Source organism: Micropterus salmoides, unplaced genomic scaffold (genome assembly GCF_014851395.1).
Source record: "Micropterus salmoides isolate LMB-PRFRI ecotype aquatic unplaced genomic scaffold, ASM1485139v1 Ms_hic_scaffold_2042, whole genome shotgun sequence".
In the NCBI taxonomy this organism is placed as follows: domain Eukaryota; kingdom Metazoa; phylum Chordata; class Actinopteri; order Centrarchiformes; family Centrarchidae; genus Micropterus; species Micropterus salmoides.
Genome location: NW_024041199.1, coordinates 428 through 21,670, shown reverse-complemented (window position 1 = coordinate 21,670; position 21,243 = coordinate 428). Strand labels below are relative to the sequence as shown.

General features: G+C 42.0%; 1 pseudogene; it reads right to left on the bottom strand.

Moving 5' to 3' along the window:
- Positions 1-635: 635 nt before the first annotated feature.
- LOC119915298 lies at positions 636-18,942 on the bottom strand (annotated as a pseudogene).
- Positions 18,943-21,243: the final 2,301 nt, after the last annotated feature.

Here is a 21,243-nt window from a genome sequence, read left to right as displayed (position 1 = left end):
ATGTGTGCTTGCATGCGTGTGTGTATGTGTGCAAGCTTACATGCATTGCTGCGTGCGTCTGCTTGTGATTTTGAGCATGTGTGCGAGCTGCTGGCACGGATCATTGCTGATGAAATATCAACATCTGGCGTGTTGCAAAATCAGCAGGGGATATAAACAGGTAATTTACTGGCCTCTGATATTTGTCGTCAGCTTCAGATCAGAGGACACCCGCTCAGCCACAACTTAAGGCTACACTAGCCTTGCTTGCTCCATCACGGCTGCCAGTAAAGACATCAACAGATGAGGTTGTGTGCCAAAATGTACAGTGGCCAGAGATGTCATCCAGGGGTTTCTGATTGTTGGTCAAAACAAATGTTGTTTTTGACCTTGTATTTCACTAACTGTTACCACATCTGAGCTGCAGTTAGGTTATCTTGGAATAATGAGTGATATCATGTTCAGACTTGATGAGCTGGACAACAGTATTGATCAGAAGTAGGTGTTAGAAACCAGATCCGATTGTTTTGTTTTTGGTTGCCTGTGCAAAACAGATTTAGGGCAATTAAAATGGATAAACTGGGCTAAGGATGATCAATCCATCTGAAGAAAACAACTTAAGTGATTCACTGGCAATGATTATTACCAGTGTCTGTTGTTGTTGCTTTTTGAGGGTGAATTGCAGGTGAATCGTGAATAAGTATAAATCATGTATCTGACTGACCATGGTCTGGAGGGTTGGGGTCCCAGGCCGCCCAAAGCTGGACGATGAAGAAAGGTGACCAGCAGATAGTATAGACCAGCACGATGACCAGGGTCATTCTCACTGTCTTGGACATGGCCTTAGTGATGCTTGGAGGCGGAATGGTTGGAGGGTGAGGGGGGGCATAGTCAAGGGAGCAGGGGGGTGAGCCTGAGGCCAGCTCGTAGGACGTGTAGGACTCCTGGCAATCTGAGCCGCTCAGTGTTTGCTGTTGTGTTGGCGATGTTGTTGTCACATGTTCACCACGGCAGCTGTTGTAGTGAATAGCGGATGATACATAGTTGTAACACTCGCCTACTGGTTGTTATGGGTGTTATTGTGAGGGTTGTTATTCACACCCTTTAAGAGCTGTCCTCTCCCGTCCCTGCCCCCTCTCCAGACGCCCTCCTCCCCTCTCCCTGGCCCGCTCTTCCTCCTTCTTAAAAGGCTGGAAGCGGAAGAAGATTTCATTCTTCTTCAACTCAGCCATCACCATCCTCTCTGACTTCAGGTAAATGTTATTGTGAATCTCTCGGAAGATTCTTATCTGAAAAATAAGGATATTTTCAAGAATTAGCACAGTGTTCTGTGGGTAGCAGTGTGACAACACACTCCACCATTCAAAGACCCAAAGACGACTAATTTTACAGACTGGCATACACAAGATGCAGATGCTTGTCTTTGCTCTTTGCAGACAATCTTGTTTGCATTTCTGCTTGAACTGTGACAGGAAATTTAAAACGAAACAAAATGTCTGACATTTTTATGCAATTCCTAAACTCCAACCATAAAACCAAAACCATAAAAACCAAAAAAACCCGCCAACCATTGCTCCTCTGCCTTTTTTTAAGATTTAAAAATAGTTTTATAAGAGCACAAATTTAGACACTGATATTTAGTTGAGTCAAACTTCCTTCTGCAGAAACTACATCATACTTAGAAGAAGTGTCTAAAGAGGCCTCTCAATTTGAAATCCGATAATGAAAAAAGATCAGGGATTCTATGTTTGGCTGAGATCTAGTACATTCCACTTCCTGGCAGGAGGTTCTCAGAGTGGGCAGATTTTCTGTGCAGACGCTACAGCAGTGGTCCTCCAAGTGCTGTGTTAATTAGGGGAAAAACTGGACCCTGGAAATATCTTTCCCTAAATAGAGCAGTAGGGCTGATGGGAGACAGCCCAGCATGCCTATCCACTATGGGATGCTACATAATACCAACCACAGTCCTCCAAAGAGTACTGAACAATGCATGCCAAATGCGCCCTCCATGAAAACAAAACACAATTTCATTCATGCCATACGCTTCAGTATTGGATAATGTTGCCCACAGCAGGTAATCCTAGTCAATGGTCTTTGTGGATGGTGTAGAGATTGCGACTCCAGCCAGTACAACCAGTATTACCTGACAGATGGTAATAATGAGGGCAGGCAGGAGGAAGACAGCCACAGTCATCCAGGTGACGTAGGCCTTCAGCCCCCACGGCTCAGCAAAGTGACCCCAGCATTCGTACTCTCCAGGAGCCACTTCTGAGCGAGAGAAGATGAACACCTGACCAGACCGAACAAAAGAAGGGTGGTTAGCACACCCATAGACATGACTGTCAGTTTCCTCTTCAGTTTGCTGAACCGCAGTGACCTCATTGGGCTAAAAATAGGCCAACCTACTGAATTCTACTGTAGAAATCAGGGTGTGAATACCCGCTGAGGTCTCATTTCCTATTTCGCCAGTTTTTTGTCTGTGTGAGGTTGTGTTGCATGTGTGTTCGCCCCCCTACCTGTGGTATGCTGAGGAATAGTGCCAAGCCCCAGGCCACCATGACAGGGGTGTTCCAGCGGGACATTGCTCCACCACGGTAGGCCTGCAATGGGCAGCAGATGGCATGGTGCCGGTCTACTGTCATGGCAACTATCATGTAAGAAGAAGCAAACATGCCCACAATCTGCAAGTACTTGATGGACCGGCAGAGCAAGTCAGGCCCCTGAAACTTCTCTGTGATATCCCATATTAGTTGGGGAAGAACCTGGACACAGATTAAAAAAAACAGTCAATGTATTTATATAACAGTGGCTCCTAGCAGATTGGAGCATATTTTCTAGTTTGGCCCTTAGAAATGTAGAAGAGAAACACTAAAGGACAAGTCGGGGATATTCTATATTTTCTCATTGTCAACAAAGAAATATAAAGCCCAAAACCATCAATGAATTGATCAGGCTAACAAGTATATATAGCTTATCTCTCTATTGTACCATTGTTGTCCAAATTTTCATCAACATTAAAGAGCCAGGCCATTGCACACTGCATGACATGTTCCTTAATTACCATGAATATGGGCGTTGCAGTTTATTTTGACTTAGGCACACATACACTTTCCTGCAGTTGCTCCACAGAAAATCATAATAATAAAATAATAGTAATAATACATCATTTTTACTCCTGTTTGAGCAATGTGCCCAGGAAATCACAGTCGGTTAAATGATAAAAGTACATGTTTGTGAGTAATGTTGAAAGATTTACATTTACCAGGAACTTAAGGGCTTTCTACAGATAGGATGGGAAGGTCACAAAGTATTGAACGACTGACTAACACATTGTTGGATTTGGTTTCTCATTGGATGTGTTGACAATGAGAAAAATATAAATAACACCAGCCATGTTTAAAGGTCTTCTATTTTTGCTATGGACAAGCCTTGCCACATACAAAGTGTAACTGAAACAGTGTAGCTGAAACACCTGTTGAATTTATTATCACTGAATCCAATGCCAGTTTTGTAGCTAAGCAGTCCAGACAGTATACCATCAATCACATTAATACTCTAAACCAAAGTTACAAAATCAGCTACACAACCAAGTTCAGCTAACCATCTATGCAATTTGCACTATATGTCATCTTAAACACATGTTATTACCAACTTACTACCCACTAAAAGGCGAGTTGCTGCTACCTGAATTAATGCATGAATAAAAACAAATTGGAATAATGCAGCAAGAAGAAAAGTTTAAAAATAAATAATACATTTAGCCAGGCCATCTTTACTTATGAGCATCAATGGAACTCAGTACCATGATCAACATTATCCCATCCTATTACTCATTTCAGGGTAATGTTGAGAAATGGCTTGTTTATGCTTTTAACACAATGTAATTATCAACAATTGTATATTGTATTAGTTTTATTATTTTAGGATCCCTAACAACATCAGGCAAAGGGAATGCCGATGAAAAGTAGCCTGTAGCTAACTCGAGTACATTTACATTTTGTTTGAATGTTGATCAATGTACAGTGTCCCATTTAACAATAATTTGGCAACATTTTTCACGTGATGAATGCTGCATTGCTGTTGTATGTGAAAGTTTGACTGTTATTCTGCCCACTCTCACACTAAACATTCCAGCAGTGATCTCAAGTAACTTGTGAACTAACCTGAAAGAAGGCCACCACCAGGTCAGCTACACACAGGTTGACCATGAACACGTGCATCGGAGCATTGTGCTTCCTCCTCCTCAGCAGCACCCACAGCACAAAGCTATTCCCCAGGGTGGTAAGAGCCAGCACCACCCCGAGCACTGCTATCTCTGCCCGGGCCAGGCCCAGGTCCCTAATCCTGGGCTGGGGCAGGGTGTGAGGCGTGGTGAAGGAACCATTCTCAGGGAAGATCCCAAAGAAGGATCCCCCACTGTGAGAAGTATTGAGGGAGTTCAGCTCAGAGACAAACAGGGACGAGGAAGAGAAGTTGTTTCTTCCTGTGGCGACCAGAGAGGAGAGGGCTAACCCATCCCAGTCCGTTTCCACACTGATGCTTTCCATTCCTGAAAGACAAACAAACTGTTTGCGGGAAAGCCAATAAAATCTGTTGTTGTTTCTGGTTTGTTTAAACGATGCTCTGCGCAAAATGGTCACCAGGAGCCAAACTGGTGCAAGATCATGAGACTGTCTATGCTCAGATTTTAACCAAGAGCACATTTTTATCAACAAACAATTTACTTGTTCTTTGTGACAATATTAGCATCATGTCTGGCCTCTTTATTTAATTTCCTCTTATTGCCCTCAAATTTGTCAGCTGAGTAATTTTGCTCTTTTTCCTTATCGCACCGCTGAGAATCAAAAACCAAAACACTTGGGTCTTTTATTTAAGACACATGTTGATGCAGAGATTAATCACAGGGGCTCTTTGTTTTTGGTGCTGTTCATTTTCACAATACACAAAAATATTTATTTTGTGTAATTTATTAAATTTGACTTAAAGTTATGAAAGACTGTACCAATCGTGCTGCCATGTGAATGTTGTGTGTTTTGGGGCTCCAATTTTTTAATAAGTCTTCAGCATGTCTGTTTGTCCAGCTCTCAAAGCTTCCAGTTCTGTTTGACGCAAGTCCAGCAAGGTTTATTTTCTTTTTCATATTTCTCAAGGTTGATTTGACAGCTTTCCCCTCTCTCCCACCCCTCTTATTCCTTCACCTCCGCTCTCATAATCGCTCTCATCCCATGCTTACCCCCATACATTCCTGTTCCCCCCTGTTTTTGTTCCCCCCTCTAACTTTTATTCATACACCCGGGCATTTTTTTTCTCTTCCCCAGTCACACTCTCTCTTGATCTCAATAAATTTCATGTTTATTTTCCTTTGCTTTAAATAAATGGCTCAAAAGAACAGAAAGTTGACAGGAATGAGATGACAATTTAAGAAACAGAGTCGTGAGATGCAGGGGGCAGCCTTGGTCAAATAAACTGCACGTAGAAGAATGTCTGGGATGAAAAATGAAGGAAGATGGAATAAGAGTGATGAAGGCAGTGTGGACAAAGGTCAAGAAAAGAACAAAAACAGCCCAGAAAAGGTCAAATAAGAGATTTGGGAAAAGGGGATGATAAGATAAGAAAACAGTGGGTGGCCAATATATCTCTAAAGAGGGCTATGTCCTGTTACTTGTCACAGTGTGTGTTGACTGATAGCATTTAGTATTATTTGACTAATGTGCAAGGAGTGGTTAGGTTAGGTTAGGTGGACATTCCACTTCTAAAAATAGGAGGAAAACTACGGTGACAGTGTAGTCCAATTAAGTGTGACTAAGAAGACATTAAGTGTTGTTCTCACTACTCCACTGAGACCTAATGGCCAATTGTTTGTAATACCGGACTCACTGCTGAGCAGGGGCGTTTTTAGGATCTTGAAACATTGGGGGCTTAGCCCAGCCCATAAAACTTCATATCTTCACATAATAATGACCCTCCACCAAGCAGTAAAGCAACAGTAAACATCCTCTACTTATACGGCACAACAAAAACTCACAACAACACTGTTAACTGTGTCATGTCTGCTAAATTGTAATGTGACGTGTGTAAATCAAATTATATAACAACAAAACTCCGACAGTATGAAGCGGGGGGTCTTTTGAGTGTTAAACACTTAATTTCCTGCATTCTGGTGTTTTTCTGCACCAATTTCTGCCTTTTCTGCATCAATTTATTGTGGACATTATTTATGTAAAGGGACACACAAAATTCAGGTAGCCCGCAGGGGGCTGTATCTTTGTTTCACTGTTGCTTTTAAATGACTTGAAGGCTGGCAATTCTGCCTTCAGATGTTATGACTGATTACTCGTTTGATTGTCCTTGTTGCTGAATTGTGGTGAATATTTAAGAACATTTTGATATTTTATGACCTTGTAAATAAAAAAAAAATTAAACAAAATGTATTCCCATCTTAAATTGTTCTACCACCTGCCTTGGCCAGGACACTCTTGGAAAAATAGTTTTTCTGGTTTAATAAAGGTGTAATAAAACAATTCAAAATCTAAAATTGTAATAGAATATAATGCAGAGCAGCTCTCAGCTTTCAGATATGTTTCTCCTGTAGATCAACTTTTAATATCATCACTGCTGAATCAACACACATGCAGGCGTGAGTTTTAATTCAGTTATAAACTCCGGGACTTTATAGCTCCTGTGTTTCAGCAGGTTTTCCGCTCATATTCAAAGTTCTGCACATTCAGAATCTAACTGGGTTCTCTGACGTTTCCAGAATAAAGGATATTTTCAGAGGTCAAACAGGATAAATCATCATAAACTTTGAAATCAATCCGCGGTCCACCTGCGTGCCGCACCATGTGGAAGGGATCCATACCACAGATTCTGCAACCCATTACACCACTACTATCCATGGTAGTGTGGGGATTTAATTCTTGCATGTTTTGTTGTGCAGGATCACAGCCCTATGTGTCCACATGAGGAAAGGTCAAGATAGGCTATCAGAGTAAAAATGGACTGTCTAGACTAGGCAACTTGACAATGCAAAGAATTATTGTGGCAGTAACACCAGAGCAGCTCGTTGTTGAAGCAGGTAAACCTACATACAGAGGAAGCTGTGCAAAAAATAAATGTGAGTGACATTCTGTTTATGGAGTTGCTATAAAACAAATAGATAGAGTGTGTGAAGAAAAGAAACAGGCTAATGTCCACAGGACACTTTTAATATATCTCAGTCAATGCAGTGATCATCTGACATAGATCTTACAGTGTGTAGTCTTCATTTGCTATGCAGAGACTAAAGACGCTTTTAATGCGCCGTTAATGGAAAGTGAAAGTTTTTCACTTGACGACTTGTGAAAGAGCGACACAGGCTGCAGTGCCATGGTGTGCGTTCACTGGATTTCAGTTGTATTAGTAGAACAATAAAGCCTTAAACTGAAAAGATATTTGCCTGATTTTCGAAATGTTTGCATCTGCCCAGCTCTGTGACTGTGACAAGCGCCCGACCAGCGCTTTACTGCGCGCACAGCCTGGATCACAGCTCATTTCAGTTAATGAAGCAAAATTCATATTACAGACTGGTTAAGTTATAAAAGGTATGAATGGAAAATGTAGCAAAATTAAAAGTACATTAGATGTACCCACCCCTGCTGCAGACATCATCACTGCTGCCTTCAGCTAGAAGTAACAGCAGCACAAAAGAAATAATATTAATATGTAATATTGGGGCACTTTGCTGCACTGGCCTCCAGCAACTTTTTTCCCCTCCCTCAACATTTCTACAGGCTACATTTTGTTCGCGACTGATGTGGAGTGTGTGAGTGATTGACTGGTCACTTAGTAAACCGCCTCCTATATGAGCCAGCTCTGAAATCGCCTGAGCCAGAAAGGCAATGCGAAATAAAACTTTACATTAGGAAAGAGGGGGGACAAAACATAGATTTTGAAATGAAACATGTATAATGCCTCCTCTGCCTATCAGGTGATTAACCTCACCACAAATCCACACAAGTTAATTTCAGCATACGTAATGTTAGTTAATCGAGTAAAGTAAAATTTTCGGCTTTTTGTTGTTTGTTTTTTAAAAATCCTTCTGAGAGCCAGGGCTTTTCAAAAAACATCCGGGGCTATAGCCCGAATGCCCAGGGCTAACAACGCCGCTGCTGCTGAGTGTGTGAGATAACACAGCTGAACATATTGTCAAGCGTTACATGCTGGCTTTGCCAGAGGAATGTGCTCAGATGAATGCATGACAAGCCAGGCCAGCTGGACCTCTCCACCCAGCACGAAGGTAGGGACATGAGTCAAAGGAAGAGAATCCAAGTGGAACCATTCTCTTAAGTCAAACGACGAGTCTTTGGTTTGAGTGAATCACCTGCGTCCCATCAGGTGAACTCAACGCTGTATAAATGGCTAAACCAAGTCAAACTTTAATTACCTTCCTCTAACTCTGCTTTGGAATTCTACTCAAATATCGGCCCTCTCCAAAGGTCTTTTGGATCAAAGCTAGTTGAGTACTTTCTTATTATCTGTTTATTATGTTTCCTTTTCAAGTAATTTTTTAAATTAGGGGTTTAGACAAGACCTTTTTTATCAGGGAATATCCAGGCCTCTCTTTGTCAGGACCTGAGGAGCCTTGTACCCCTCTCTGTAATACAGTATCATTGATGAGAGGATTCTTTGCGGTGCTGTGTCCTTTATACCTCCATACAATCCCATTATGCATATAATACTTTTAATACATTTATTTATAATGCACTTTACATTTCAGGGAAATCTCAAAGTGCTACAACAACAAGGGGTTAAAAACAGTACCAGAAAATAACAATCGCAATAAAACACCGTAACAAAAATTTAAAACCATGACTGTTAAAAGGCCTTTTGAAATAAAAAGTCTTTAGGCCCTTCTTAAAAACCTCCAGAGTTTGTGGGGCCCTTAGGGGCTCTGGGAGGGCATTCCAGAGCCGTGGGGCGACTGCCTGGAAGGCCCTGTCTCCCATGGTGGAGAGTTTAGTCCTTGGTTGGTGCAGGCAGTGGGTAGAGGTGGAGGAGCGGAGGTTTCTTAAGGTGGTGAGTGGGGTGAGGAGTTCACTGAGGTAGGCAGGGGCAGTTCCATGTATGCACTGGTGGGTAAGGAGACAGATTTTATATTGAATTCTGTATTGAATGGGCAGCCAGTGGAGGGATTTCAGGACTGGAGTGATAGGTCATATTTGCGCCTCCTCGTCAGGACCCGGGCAGCGCAGTTCTGAATATGCTGGAGCTTTTGCAGTCTCCTGCCAGGGATCCCGACGAGGAGGGCATTACAGTAGTCCAGCCTGGAGGAGATAAAGGCATGGATCAACTTCTCAGCATCTAGTTGTGAGAGGGAGGGGCGGAGTTTGGCGATGTTTTTGAGGTGGAGGAAGGAGACCTTACAGAGGTGACGGATGTGAGTGTCGAATGTGAGATTTGAGTCAAGTCTGACTCCAAGGTTTGTAACAGAAGTAGACAGGGGAATGTGATGACCAAAAATGGATATACTGCTGAGGGAGGAGGACTGGGTTTGATGTGGAGTACCGATCAGGATGGCTTCGGTTTTGCTGCTATTTAGTTGAAGAAAGTTGTCAGCCATCCATGCCCTTATCTCCTCCAGGCAAACCTGAAGTGCAGATGGCAGAGCTGAGGGGAGTGTAGAGTCCATTTTTATGTATAGTTGTGTATCATCTGCGTAACAATGGAATGAAACTTTGTGTTTATGGATGATGTGACCGAGGGGTAGTAAGTAGATGGTAAAAAGGGTTGGACCAAGGACGGACCCTTGTGGCACTCCACAGCTGACTGTGTGGGGTGATGATTGGGACTGTCCTAGAGCCACATACTCCGTCCTGGCTGTGAGATAAGACTGGAACCAGCCTAGTGTAGTCCCAGAAAGTCCTACCATAAACTGGAGACGGTGAAGCAGGATGTTGTGATCCACAGTGTCAAAGGCGGCCGACAGGTCCAGTAGGAGGAGGAGAGATGGTAAGCCCTGGTCTGCAGTCATAAGTAGGTCATTTGTGACGCGGACCAGGGCTGTCTCCGTGCTGTGTGCTGCTCGAAAACCGGACTGAAATTTTTCATATATGTTATGGATGTGAAGGTGATTGTGGAGTTGGGCTGCAACAACTTTTTCCAGGACTTTGGACAAAAACGGCAGGTTTGAAATGGGTCTGTAATGAGCCAGGATGTCGGGGTCAAGTGACGGCTTTTTCAGATGGGGGCGGATAACTGCAGTTTTGAGAACTGGAGGGACCTGACCGGATTTGAGTGACTGGTTGAGGATTGCTGTGATCAATGGACTGATGGCTGTAATATTGGATTTTAATAATGATGTGGGGAGAGGGTCCAGTGAGCATGTGGAGGATTTCATGCACCTTATGATCCTCTCCACCTCTGTCTGAGAAATGCCTGAGAAGAGAGAAAATGTCTTTAATGGGTTTGTGGGACTAATTTTGGAGGAGGGTGAAACTGTGGCAGAAAGGTTGGATCGGATTGAAGCTACCTTGTTGGTGAAAAAGTCCATGAACCTATTGCACTGGTCTGTACTGGTGTCAAAATGTGCATATGTGGGAGGTTTGAGAAGAGGTTTATTGACGCAAACAGCTTTTTTGAATTTCCAGAGCACTCTGAGATTTTTTGAGAGAAATATTGAGACCTGGCTGTGGTGAGTGCTTTGCAGTATGATTTTTGGTGTTCACGGTAGGCCTGTTGATGTACTTGTAGGCCACTGGAGGTGAATTTCCGTTCCAGGGCACGGCCAGCCGTTTTCATCCTCCGGAGCTCTGTTGTGTACCAAGGGGCTGACCTGGAAAAAGTAACTGTTTTCGTTTTGATTGGTGCATGTAAATCAGAATATTGTAGAGGCTGGAATTATAATGGTCAACAGAGCCATTAACTGGTGCGAACTGTGTGACTAGTGAAATTTGCTGTATGTCTTGGTTGAAGAGGGTGGTGTCTATTGCTTTTAAATTTCTGAACCGGATTTGACGTTTTGTTTTATGGTAGGGACTTGCTAGGGGCACTTCCAGGAGATAACCTTATGATCAGACACGCCCAAGTCATAGACTCTCATGTTGGTGATGGGGGCGGTGTCTGTTATGACTAAGTCAAGAGTGTGGCCTTTTGTGTGTGTGGGTACTGTGACATGTTGTGTGAGATGTAAGCAGTCCAGGAGTTCAAGGAACTCTGCAGCAGGGCGGTTTGTGGGGGAGTCAACATGAAGGTTGAAATCTCCCATAATGAGTGTATTATGGGTAATTGCACAGAAAGATGTGAGTAGATCTTGCAGCTCAGTGATGAATCCAGGGTGTGGTTTTGGGGGGCGATAGATGAGGAGTATTGTTATTACTTCTTTATGTGATCTGAGTTTGAATGGAAGACACTCAAATGTGGTCAGCTCTGGCTGTGGAAGGGGGGTGGCAATTAGGTCTTTGCGATGGATGACAGCAAGACCTCCACCCCGGCCGGTGGTTCTGGCCTTCTCCAGGTATGTGTATCCTGGGGGGCAGGCTTCATTTAGTGCGAGATATGAATTTTGTTTGTGCCAAGTTTCAGTGAGGCACATCATGTCTATTTGTTTTTCAAGAATATGTTCAGATATTAAACCGGTTTTGTTTGTCAGTGACTGGGTATTGAAAAGGTCTATTTTTATTTCTGAGATGATCTTACATTTGGGAAGAGTGCGAAGAAGGCGGAAATCTACTCCACGTTTTCCATGTCTCCGGTGTTGCCCGTTCTGACGCAGCCCTTTATTGGTCCTTGTGTTTGTCGTGTTCTGGTGACGTAATTGCCAGTGACGCGTTTGGTGAGCGCCGCGGAGATGCAGCAGGTGAGGGTGAGGTCCAGGTGGAGACGAGCTGATGGAGTCTCCGAGTTTTTCGAATCTGGACGGTCTGCATACAGGTTGGGGTCGACGGCGGTGGGGCCTGCTTTCCACTACGCGGATGTGATGTGATGGTCCGGGATGTCGCTGCAGCGAGGCTGGCGTGCGCGGTCTGTCCCAGGTAGACGCGCCGCTCCCGAGCTCCAATGGCTCCGTCCTGTTGACCGCCTCGTCTGTCCTGGATTCCGGTGACACCGCATCGCTCACAGGAGGAACACAAGGACGGAGATGAGATTGTTGTAGTGCAGTGTGAAATGAACAAGGTGAGAATACCTGTAAGTTGTTGATGATGCTCCTGTTGTTAGCAGTGGTGTTGACATGGTTTTCATCTGTTGGGCAGTTCAGCGGGCCTGGACATTGGTGGATGTCCCCGGATAGCAGGAGGCAGATTGCGATGATAAATGTGAGGGTTTGTTGTGGTTTAAGCGTAGTTTTGGTATGTGTTGAGAGACGGCCGAAGAGGTGCGGATGAATGAACGTGGCAGCCAGGACGTGTTTTCCAAATCCAAAGTGCTTGTTTGCTTGCTTTATTATTAACAAGTGTGAGGATGACGGTCTCAAATCATAGGAATCTGTCAGTAATTGACCGGTGTCGGAAAAGGCAGAAAGACTCATGAGAAGTACATGTATAAAGAGAGCTGTAACTACCCCTGCTGTACCTGGCGCGGCCATCTTCCTTCCTGGAATGTGTTCAGATCTCAACACCAGATCACCATGTCCAGGGTGAAGCCAGTACCCAGCACTTTGACCTCTAGACCATCTGCACTGATGCCAGCACCAGTATCTACTGCCAGACCAACTGTAGCTTTCACCGGACCAGCAGAGGCTGAGGCGCTGGCCAGTTCTGCTTTGGCAAAGGCTTTGGCACCTGACGTCAGAGAGGCTGTGGCTCCTGCGCTGGCGTTGGGCCCTTTGGCCTCAGCATCAAAAACGCTCCATTCAGCACGAGCAAGGCCCACTCCTGCACCAGCATACGCCCCTGCTTTGGGAAGGCGCTTCATGGGTTTATCTTCAAATGCATCTGCATATGTCCCGGCACCTGCATAGGTACCAGCAGCATAAGCGTTACCAGGCCGGTCAAAGGTGTCGATCATCTCCAGCGCTCCAGCTGTACTAACAGAAACGTCTGATCTTGCCTGAAAAAAAAAAAAAAAAAAAAAAAAAAAAAAAAAAAAAAAAAAAAAAAAAAAAAATATATTTGCCCATGTGACTAATTTCTGATGTGAAATCCCTTTTTCAAGTATGCTTTTTCAAGAAAAGGTGTAATGACAAAGGAACCACACAGTATTACAGTAATACCAAAATAATTTCCCCAAATAGTACTCAATAAAATGAAATAAAAGGATAAATAGTTGGTATGAAGAACCTTCTTTAATGGTGTCAAGACTTATGTGTTGATCATAGTATATGGGAACGCATGTGAGGCATTTCCTTCTGAACGGATTCACAGAGGATTTCTTCATCTCTAAGTCTTGTTCTGATCAATTCTGGATTTGCCCTTGTTTTCCTGAACTCCTGAAGGACACAAGTATTTTCTGCAAATATGCTCATGTCTCATTTGCATGGCTTGTGCATCCAAGAAATCAAGATGGATTGTCTTCAAATTGCTCAATGGCTCCACTACAGGAGGCCCATGCATAGCTCAAAAGTTTGGCACTGATGATCTCTGTCCTCAGAGGAAATTCCCTAAATTTAACATAGAAAAGGTAAACATTGCCCGCAGAAGTGCTGGAGGTAATTTTATGTATTCCGTTACATACCCCTGTCTCTGAAAATGTATTCTGCTTTGCTCTCTTTAATAACACAAGCACAGCATTCCTATCTGTCTGATCGACTTAATGTTAAGCACAAATTATTCCATCTCTCTGTGCTGGATGGACTGTAGACACAGCTTTTAGTAGTTAATGCAGTATGTTGCTTCCTCCCTTTACTTCACTATGATTAATGATGGAGCCTCCCTTGCTTTACTCTCCAGATGCAAACTAGTGTGCACATATTTTCATGTCCTCTCCATCCTATACCGCTTTCCTGCACACAAGTCTACAGTGCCTCAGGGACGACAGGCACATGGTAATTAAAGTGCGCAAGAAAACATTATAGCTACCTGGTCATTTACTTTGACAAACTACATCATCACTAGACACTGTCTGTGTCATAGTCCTCTTAAACAATCCTAAAGCATGTTGAGTGCCAAATGTTTTAAAGAAATAGATTTCTGGCAGGAAATAATAATCACAACGGTGTTATTTGGTTAAAATTACTCATTTGGCCATTTTGACAATAATGTAACAAATATTCAAAATAATTCAAGCCTAAAGGATACTTTGGTCATAACTCTGATTCCATGTAAGCATATAATTTCAAGATTGCCTGTGAATTGGACTCATGGACTTCACTTGTTCGTCAGCTGGAGAGTTTGTGAAACAATTTTGAACTAATACTCTTCATATTAAACAACACAACACAAATTGTACACATTAAGAACAATACCAGGATGTTTCCAAATGTCAGTATCTTATTCATTATATATTTCATTTTTGTGGATCATTTGCCAATACAGGCTCTACTATTATACAGTGTAAGATTTTTGGGGGGGCAATTTTTTTTACAGCCCAAACCTGTCATTGTTTTTCATTATTTTCTGTATGATATGAACATTAACATGCAGGCTTGACTTGACTGTATATTGCATAATCTGCCACAGTGAAAATCAAGTCTATTAATACATCAAGTCTATTAATACATATATATATATATATATATTTGTCAGTGTTGCTTGCATATTGGTAATGCAGTTTGAGGACAGTTTGATATGATGCCTGCAGCTCACAATAACGCAGCTTTGACAAAAATCCTTGCAAACTTTGAAGGTTCACATAACTTATTCAAAATGAGTGGAATACAATGGATATCTGGAGTAGCAGACAAAGTACATTCAAATTTAGTAAGTAACAAAAAAATCAGCTGCTATGGCCCTCCAAGTTGAGGTTTTAGTCATGGTCAAAAAGGAATAGAAACTTTTTTTTCAAAACAAGAAATTGAAATTGTAATAAAAGTAGAAAACATGAGGCACACTCTGAACCTCCTGTGCTTACTCTCTATTGTGTTTTGATTACAAACCATTGCCCGTCTCTAGTTCTGTCTTGCCGTATCTTGTGTGGCAGAGAAATACATTTCTCTACCTATTTCATGCACAGAATGCCTTACTTGCATTTAAAGACACTGACAATGAGGATGAACTTGGTCGGCAGATTTCAAGCCAATTTAGCAGCCAAGGTGAACTAGTGGTGGCAGCAGTGGGGAGAAAGACATGGTGTTTAAGCACTACGTGCAATAATCCAAACATAATGAACGATCCATCACTTGCTCGCCTGTCTGTGTGTGCATGCCCTTGATTAGTTCCCTTTGAACAGTCTGATTAATGAGGACCTATCTGTCTAGTGTACATTCAAACAACCTGCTGCTAATTTCCCTCTCTAATCTGCTCTTCTTCTTCTTTTCTATTTCTTCAACTGTCCTGTTATTTTCTCAAATTTTTCACATTCATCCGCCCACTCTAGCTCTCTCCTTCTGTCCCAACCAATCCACCATCTCCTGTCATTAAGGATCAAACCGGCAGAGGAAGCTGTTTCTGATATGCTTGTTAATTTTGTTTGATTATAATTATCATCCTCATTAATAGACTTCAGCAGCAGGAAACAGGATTAAAATGGTCTGACCCAATCTGCACCTAAGATGACTTAAAATAAACATATGAATCCAGTATTAGATCGCACCATGTGATATACTTAAGCTTTGGTATTTTATACTGCTTTTCTGAGTATTGCAAGAGACTTTATTTACATACCAATCAATAGATTCTTTCACAATAACAATCTGGATGAGTCAGGTGGTTCCACTCGCGGGGCTGTGCAGCACTTCATCTGCATAATGAAGCAGATATGACCATGTTTTTTTTCTTTAAGCCCCACATGTGTGTAAATTAGATCCCCATTGGCACTTTCACATTCAGCATAGATTCACCATCTGAATGGTTCAGTGACAGGTGGATATATTTATGCATCTCACTTTGCGGAGGCACCTGCTGTACTCATTAAAAATCTGATTCACAGCTCTGTATCCATTATTTATTCCTCTCTATGATTGTGTGTCACTCAATCTATATTCTTTACCGCAGACCGCAGCCCATCGGAGAAACAAAAGTAACACTTTGTTCTTTTACTGTCTTGCCAAACCCATTAAATGTTAATAATGTGGAACCACAACTCATTGCACACTGATACAGTCATTACTTGCCCACATTTCATCTGTGTATGTGCTGCAGCACTCCTTGAGTTTTGTATTTGCAAACGTCATCATGAGTTTATTTCCATAATACAGTGGCCAGTGGACAGAAATCACTGTGTGGAAGAAGGTCCAAGTCCCCTTATCACCGCTGATAAATCCTGTTCATAAGACCACTGACTGTTTTTCTTGTCATGTATCATTAACCAGCACACCACCAACAAGCATGTGCCCTAAAGAAAACAGGGCCCTTTTCATGTCACACATGTGAGTATTCCCTCTGAAGTGTGGAAAATGGGCCTGAGTGTTACCACATCAGCTAACACAGGCCTGGAAGTTTGTAGTTGATATGGTCAGATCCGTGCCACATGATGAAATGAACACAATAAAATGATTCCCCGTTAGGGACCAGACTAAATTGACCATGAAAATAACAGTAATGATGATGATGATGATTTATCCTGATGGCGACTACAATCAAGGAAGTCATTTTGTGCATATTATAGACCGTGCCAAAGAAAAAAAATTAGGAAGTGTATGATTAATGGAAAACCCTTATAAAGTATTTTGGTTGATACAAACAGCTTCATGCTCTCAATCATAAAAAATATTTTGCCAAGAGTGATTTGGAGATTCAACTTACAAGCTAGTGAGATTTCCTTAATAGTTTAAATGCTTTAACAAAAGTGGAAAGTGACTGTTAAAAGGGAGTTTTTCCTTGCCACTATCGCTAAGTGCTTGCTCATGGTGGGAATTGTTGGGTCTCTGTACATAATATCACAAAGAGTACAGTCTATACCTGCTCTTTATGAAAAATGCCCTGCGATAACTGCTGTTATGATTGGGTGCTATATAAATAAAACTGAATTGAACTGAGTTGACTTGACAAGACAAACTGCTGTGACGGTAGAGATATAGGCTTTTGTTTAGATTTAATTATAATTTTGCTGTGATCGTTGCTTCACTGTGAAAAGAAACTGTTAATTTCCATTTATATTTTTAAGTAGTTAGTTATACAAACCTTTTGAGCACTAAATAAGTGACCTTTTCAGAGTCTCCTTTTTATCGTCTCAATTTGCCTTTTAAAATAAGGGCAAGTCACACATATGCACAAATAAACAGACATACAAACTTGCGCATGCCCATAAAAGAAGAGCACCCCAAGGTGAGTACATACGCCTTTTGTCCCCTCTCACCTTGTTGTCAGTGCATGGTAAGCTTTCTCACGCGTGTCCTTTTCTCTTGGTGCGTTTAGCTCTGGTCTCTGTGACTGAGGGACAAAGCATTAAGAGCCGTCACCATTACAGCGCATTAACATTACACGCTAGAACAGATCACATTAACAACCTGACAGTTCCCTTGAGCTTTTAATCCACGGAAAAACTTATGGGAACCACATGACTTTTCAATTAGGCTCTGCCATAAAATATTTACAATCAAGCATACTCGTGCCATTCTGTATATGTTAACATATATTACATATGTTGAAATCAGGGCTGACAGGCCTGACAAATACACACTGTAAGTCAAAAATCATTGCTTCATCAAAAGCTGAATGTTTCATGTGTCTATTTTTTTGTCAAATCGATTGAAGGTGATATTCAATGATTTAACAGATGACCACACCTGGAAAATTGTATGTAGAAATCATATATCAATGCCATGTAAGCTTCTTTTCATGCCTTCTTTTCAACAAAGTATGCGGCACATTTTCCAAATATTGTTGTTTCCATACATTAATTCACTTCAGTCATAGGTGCAATTTCCAAAACAGGTGTAGTGTTATTGTAAACACATTTGATTTGTTTTCCTCTTTTTCAATATCCTTTCTTTTTAAAGATTTTTCTTCAAGAAAAACAAGACCTATACTGTTACGTTAACAGTATAAATGTTATGCTAATCAAAAGAGTAAGATTAATGATACTGATGATGACAACATAACTCTGTGTACAAATAGCCTGTACAGAAAATTTCAAAAATAAAATCAAGTGTAAAATACTGAAGACAGAGCTTGAGTTGCGTGTGTGCATCTTGTGTGGTCCTGGGATATTGTAGATGTACAGAGAGATGACCTAGATTAGTCAGTGAAGAAATCCATTCATACAAAGTGAACATGTTCCAACATACCTGTAAAGGGTTGTAAAGTGTGCTTAGTGAATAGAGAATAATAAGTGAAGGATTATGATTAAAAGTATTTGTACTAATTTCAGTATAAAAATAACTATCAATGTTAGAAAATCAAATCAAACAGGCTCCACGGAGTAAATAAATTAAAAGACACTTACTTGTGATCCACTTCAGTGGTGCAGCTCTTTGACAAGAAGCTTTCAGAAATTCATCATCACATTCATATCTTCAGCTGTCAATCCAGGTCCCTGTGCTCAGTGTAATATCAGCTAGCTCCTGGATGAATTAGGGAGAGCGCAAGCAAAAACGTCAGTGTGTCTTCATCAAAACCGGGTAGTTTTTCTTGTGTGACAACAAAGTTCTGCAAGTCCTTTGTGTGCCTGCTGACTGTGTTGGAGTTCACAAGTGTATGTCAGAGTAATCCATTTGATAGCCGTGCATGTCCCGGCTCCTTGTGCGTCACGATATGCTCTTGCAATGTGCTGTGCCTCCAGCACCACCAGCAGAAATGAATCCGAGCTCCGTCTGCTCTCACATCCCCCTTCCTCCCCCCTCCTATTCCCTCCTCCTGGGTCAACCAGCCTGTCCTCTATAAGGCTGAGGGTGGAGCGTGCAGCCAGGAGTGGAGGGAGGGTGTTAGACATACATATTAAGTGTGTGTGTGTGTGTGTGTGTGTGTGTGTGTGTGAGAGAGAGAGAGAGAGAATGAGAGAGAGGTAGGTGGACAATTAGACTACTGGGTTTATATGCATGTGCACATCACGTGGGGTATGCGTGTGTGTGCATGTGTATGTGCAAACTCGTTTTGAAGTGTGTGTGTGTGTGTGTGTGTGTGTGTGTGTGTGTGTGTGTGTGTGTGTGTGTGTGTGTGACTAGGAGAGAGCAGAGGGTAAACAAACAAGGACGTCCCCTCACTGCAATTGATTAATGTCTGGTGTAAGTCACTCATAGCCACACATGTTTTTATTCAAAGCTGTCCCCTGTTTTGTGCTCTGTTGCCTTCCATCTCCTTTGTTGCTAGTGGACAGGAGCCCTTACACCTATCCAGGAATGCCGATTGGCTGAGTCAGCCGGGCCATCAGCGGGTCACGCCTTTGGTGTACACACGGAGCAGTGAAGGTTAGTGCACAGAAGAAAAAAAACTTGCTGTCTTTAAATTTTAATGTCAAGGCTCTCTCTCACACACACAACACATACTCACATGTGATGCTAAGGAAATACAGTTAGCATGCACACAAACACTCACAGGTGTACACAATGAATGAATTCATAAATTCATGCACACAGACGCACACTCTTATGCACAAAAACACACAAAAATCCAACCAAACAGGCAAATATCGGCCATGTACCCAAATTTATTTTGACAAGTAAATTGCAGCTTCCTCTTACTTTTTCCCTAAAAGCTGAAGTTAACACGGAAACTGTGGTTCATTGACATTTTACAAGTATTATATCATTCCTATTCAGTGCCCCCCAACAGCACACACACACACACATACAGATAGACAGCTTGCTATGTCCATGGGTCACTGTTTGTCTGTCTAGCCCAAAGCCATTGATCCCAGGCCAGCAGGCACTAGTTGTCCCATGATGTCAGAAGACCTGGCCGATTTCCTCCAGCGGTGATGCTAGATTCACATCAGATGTTTCCCTCAGTCAAACCATTCTGTCCTGCCGCTGAGGAGGTGGGGCTATGAGCTCCCTGAGAATCACCCTAATATGATCATCTTGGTTGCTCTGGTCTTGGATGACATTTCGTCACACAGTGGTAAAGCAGTGAAATGAATCCACTATGCACTTTGTTCATTTAACAGCTACACATGTAAACTGATGAGCAAGAGAAAGTGGAAGGAGCGGCAACAAAGAAACAAGGAAATCACTTTGAATGTGTGACAGGGACATATTTAATGGTTTGCTCAGATTTTTGATACATATCAAAGTTAGCAAAATGTACCAACACCATCAGAAAAAATTTTATTTGGTAACACAATAACCCATGTTACATTACTTTTATATGTCTCCGGGTAGAACATCTCCTGCACATCATGTTCAGTCGCAGAGCAGCACTAAAGTTTAAAAGGAATGTTGAGACCTTTAAATATCTCTATCTATGACAACCTTTTCCTCTGAGATTTTCTTGCTGGACATTCTCCCACATGTTGGTGTTTATTTCCAGTTCCCAGTATTGTGCCAGAAATATAAATGACAACTGTTTTCCTCTGAGAGAGTCTCTTCTGCAAAGACCTTTCACTCTTCTCAGGGACCTCTTTATTCGAACAGAGGTGTTGACAATTATAAAAAATCAGCTGTGCAGTCAATCAGGGGCCCTCTGTCTGGAGAAGAGAAAGATGGAGACAATCCAGTAAATCCAAAAACAGTCACTCAGTCAAGTTCACTTTTCAGTCCAAAGACTTTGGCTTCATCTCTGACTCTGTCAAAGACCACAAATGTGGCTACCATAAACCTTAACAGAGAGAGATGAGGCTTAACTAAATGTTCACTCAGAGGGACAAAAAGTCCAACAGAGCCATTTGTCTTCCTTTAGGACAGGTTGGTACAAACAACACCTGGCCTGACAAAGTCGGCACTGAAAAGTTAAGGAACATCTGAGGGAATCATTAACTGTCAGTCTACTCATAAACAACAGAGAGAGATGAAGAATTTGGGATTCGACTTGTTTGAATCCATAATAACCAGGAAAAGATACTGTTGGAGATTACTTTTCCAATAAAGTGCAGTTTTATTTCCATCAAAGGCCCTATTACTGTCATTATGCTTAGAGCTCTCTTCAATGAAATGCTACAAGCATACATCACTGCACGCAAACCTGTCACTGAAAAGAACACATTCCACTTCCATTTTGAGCATTAATGCTCTTATAACAGAGCCACACAGGTGAAAAAAGAATTACTTCATTTATACTACAATAGAATTGTACTTAATGTATAGGGTTTGTTCACCTA